The sequence below is a fragment of the Amphiura filiformis genome, chromosome 13, assembly GCF_039555335.1.
Source record: "Amphiura filiformis chromosome 13, Afil_fr2py, whole genome shotgun sequence".
Classification (NCBI taxonomy): Eukaryota; Metazoa; Echinodermata; class Ophiuroidea; order Amphilepidida; family Amphiuridae; genus Amphiura; species Amphiura filiformis.
This window is the reverse complement of record NC_092640.1, coordinates 12,743,984-12,748,403: the sequence shown is the minus strand read 5'-3', so window position 1 is coordinate 12,748,403 and position 4,420 is coordinate 12,743,984.

Genomic DNA, 4,420 nt, shown 5'->3' with positions numbered 1-4,420 from the left:
TGTTGCCACTACTAAGGAGTAAGGAGCCCAAAATCCCGCCCAAAGTTCACCTTATTCCTTACAATGTGTTTCAATGGGGAAGAAATTAATGGAAAATTCCCTTATGAAGTTTTTGGGCTCGCAAAAGTAGCTTTTGGGCTTGAAATAGTAGGACAGAAAACACGCCTCTCAAGATGCCGATGAGAGCGGAAATCGATGATCTGTGGGTCTATGGAACGGCTAGAAAAATTTTGGGGCTTCAGAGCGGGCAAACAATGAATTCAGAGGGTCTAAGGAGCGGCCAGCGGCTCTGAAAAAGGGGGTCGTCGCCGCGGCACATACCCGTATGGCTGGGAAATGTGAGTGTTCCCCCGGGGCCCTGCTAGGCCACGGTGGCACTGTAGTGAGGGGCACGGACAAGGTGGCACACGTACAGTGGCCTAAAACTTTGACCCTCCCCCAGCAACATTACATGAAGGAAGGAGTCTGCCCCAATCACCTTGTCCTTGAAAGAGAGATGGGCACTCCGGCCTGTTTGTTTGTTTGTTTACCCAGGTTGGTCCGTGAGGAACACATGCTAATGTTAATTAACACAGGCGTGTCCCCTTTTTTTAGGGCGACAAATCCGGCATAGATAGGCCTCTCACTCATTTTTTTATTATTTAATTTAGTCTAGCATGTCCAGATATTTAATTACGCCTAATACACATTTAAACTGTCACTGAACAGAGAATACTCCCCGGGGATGACTCGAATCACAGTGACAGTATGAGTATGCTTTTAAAGTTTTTTTATCATGTTTATAGGCTAGGCTAGCCTGGCAATAATGTGCATTTTACATCTGTCAACATTGGTTGGAATTCCGAAAGGTGGTTTAACTTAAACCGGTGCTAACTTAAACCTGGGTCTAACTAGTCCCGGCTTAAGCCTAAACCTAGGTTTAAGTTATTTTACGATTCCGAAAGCTCGGACTAGTTAGACCTGGGTTTAAACCTGGGTTTAAACTTAGACCTGGTTTCGTAGCCGCATAGTACTAACTGTGGTGTATACTATTATGCATATTACACGGAACTTTGTACATGGGTATGATGTTCCAATTAATTTAAAAGGCTATGATAGGCATTTGCGTAGGAAATTGTGAATAAACAGCAGGTAGCAGGGCCTAGATTTGTTATCTTTTTCATGTTTCTGAGTTTATTGATGAAAATGATTAATTTTTTAAAAACCAAATGAAATCCACGAAAGCTCAGTTTTATTTTAGGCCTACTAAAAAACCCTGTGATTTCCCCAGGTTTTTTTTAACAACACCCACGTGGCATCATTGTATTTATAGGCCTAACAGTGATTAAGCTGAAATGGTATTTTCTAAATTTCATTTCTTGATTTTGCACGTATAATACCGGTGCAATTATAATTATGAAGCTGGGGGGGCTGTTTTGGCAAGCCAAAAGAAGAGGAAGCATATTTTACCCAGCTATTTTTGCACATTACGGGCCACCTTTTAATAAAACGCTCTAAAAGGGGCTTATCCGTCAGAGTATGAAAACGTTCTTTCCGTTTTTTTTTTGATCAATATGCTCGCTACGATGGAATTTGCAAATTGGGTTCCCACAAATTTGACATAATGTGACGCAAAAGATTTTGGCAGGCCAAAAGGGTGGGGGGAGGGCGAGACAAGCAATTGTTTAGCAGGCCGAGAGGGGCAAGCAATTTTGTCAGGCTGAGAGGGGCATTCAAAGTGGCATGTTGTTTGGAAATTTCCGCACGGATGAGAATTGGGCCTACGGAATACCCTTCGCGGAGTTCGCGCTGTCCGTTTATTTCGTTCGTTACATCTATCGAGGAGGACACATGGTTCTCTCTTTTACGGACAGCGGAGAGGGTAGGCCTATATAATTGAAAATGCCTGGTGTATCCTATTGCAGGCATAAAATAGCTATAATTTAGATTTAAAATATTAAAACAAAACACTGACCTATTATAATAAAAAGTGCAAACTGTGTAGCATATTAAGATTGATAAAGGTTCTTGTTCAGATCCAATAAAATGATACTACTCAGTGTACTCACTCAGAAATATTTCAATTCCTATCAGGAATCTTGTTCACTCTGGTACTGGTGTTTCTAGAACCGGCAACACTTCTGTCTGGTTTTGATGACGTCACCAAACTTTCTTGTTTTGGTCATAAATTTTGTCCAGTCTGTAAGCCCCCTCGTCCTTGTTCATGGTGTCTTTTCCTCTACTTCTAATCCAGATTGCTTCCTTTAGCCAGCGTGTTGTTTTGTCTGATTCTTGATCAATGACCTGAGCCTCATCCCACCCAATCACATGATTTTGGTGTGCAACATGTTCTGCAATAGCCTATATTAGCCGATTTGTGGATTTCTGAAGCTGATGCTTTTCTTTGTGACCTGATGAAGCTCTTTGCGCTCACTTTTTCACTTTCTGATTTATGTTCTGTTAGCCTAGTCTCAAACAAGAATTTTTAAGAAACACGGATTCTCCACTAGCATGAAACCCCACCGCACGATACGCAACATGTTAGTCCATCCAAAAGATAAGCGTGACCCATTTGCAATCGGCTGAAGTTATTTATGAGATCCCGTGCCAGAATTGCCCCAAAACGTACATCGGGGAAACTGGTCGCTTGTGTGTGTACGTAGATCATGTAGATTCACCAGAGTGAACAAGATTCCTGATAGGAATTGAAATATTTCTGAGTGAGTAGTATCATTTTATTGGATCTGAACAAGAACCTTTATCAATCTTATGAACTACATGTATGAACGATCCTGATGAATCTGTTTCAAGTGTGTAGCATATTTATTTTATTATTAATGTTAAACATGATACATAATCCATCACTTCAAATAGTGAGCAAGTATCACCTTGTACAGTAAATAAAACTAGAAATGAATGAATTCGTTTCAAGTAGCATAGAGGTTTGTTGTTTATTTATTTATTAAGATTATGTCAGCCCTACTGTCATGTAATGTCGATCCGTTCTGAAAATGGAGGGGGCACGGATGTGAAAAGATATGTCAGCGCCGCACGCATAGGCCTTCTCGGACATTTGATCCCCCTCCAGGATTGATGCCCATGCTGGTTTCATATATAGGAAAGTAGTGAAGACTAGTAGACCCTTAAAAAGGACATGTTTAAAATTATTAATACCTTTCTAAGACTTATAATAATAATTACTATAGTGTGTGAAACATGCAACGTACAGAACTTGTCTTCATTTCCATTGAGCAGTATACACAAACTATAGTATTCCGAAGTAATAAATATCGATACCAAAAGTCTCATATGTTATCATGTTTGTGTTACACTATTACTAATAGTATTAGGCTTAAAGGCCTAAGCCATTCAGCAAGGTAAAACGTTTCATGTTAAAAACACTTGTGGTTGTTAAATGTACTGCTCATCAATTCTGTAGTCCAAACTTTGATGGCCAGTGGATCTCAGCCGGGGGTCGCAGTTACTTCATCATGTAGATTGTTCTGTAATGAAAGGAAAAAAATAGTATTTTTAAAATATGAATTAGACCTATATAATACAAATCTTGCCCCTCCCTCCACACACACCCACCATTTTGGCATGTGAAGAAAATTTATAATTTTCTCATAATTGCTGTTATCTGTTGCGATGTTTCTTTTACTAGGCCTGATGGTATCATATTCATGAACAAAAAGTATATAAAGATTTGTACGAAGTCTAATTTAAATTTATGCATTCTAATTTTTGGAAAAAGCATGTTTTATTCCAAACCAATCATTTCAAAAGTAACACACAAAAAGTAAAAATTAGAGCAAAATTGTGGCATATACTCAAGATTTTGAATGCTTAGACATGTTCCAAGTCTTTGATTTTTGTGACTCGATTGTCAGAAAACATGTCGAAAATGCATGTTTTTGGCTTTTCCCCCAAGAAATTAGTACAATAGTGAACGTTTTCTATTATCTACAGTCAGTTTCGATTGAGCTATGTTTCGTTTGTCAGACTTGATAATGTTTTTTTTAATCCAATAAAATCAGTGCTTTATTTTTCTGGAATGGGGCAGTAAATTACCTCATATACCTTGTACATTGCCATACTGTTAAACTTACCAAAAGAACCTCAAGTTATGGTGCATGGGAATCATCCGTATCACTCAGATTAGAAAACATTCCTCTTGACATGACATTAAACCGGACCTGTAAACGAAAAAACAAAACAAAGCATACCATTTTATTTGTCAAAGCTGTAGTGCTGCTGTTATCAGTCGCAGAGTTTCATGCATTTAAAATTTGTAATTCAATATTAATTATAGTAATATTTAGGCCTACATGATCATGGTGGTATATAAAAATCATACTTCAGTGAGCACTGAGAATTCAATAAAATTAATCAGTCACAGGAATGATGAGCAATCTATTTTATGGCTGATGATATGCCTATT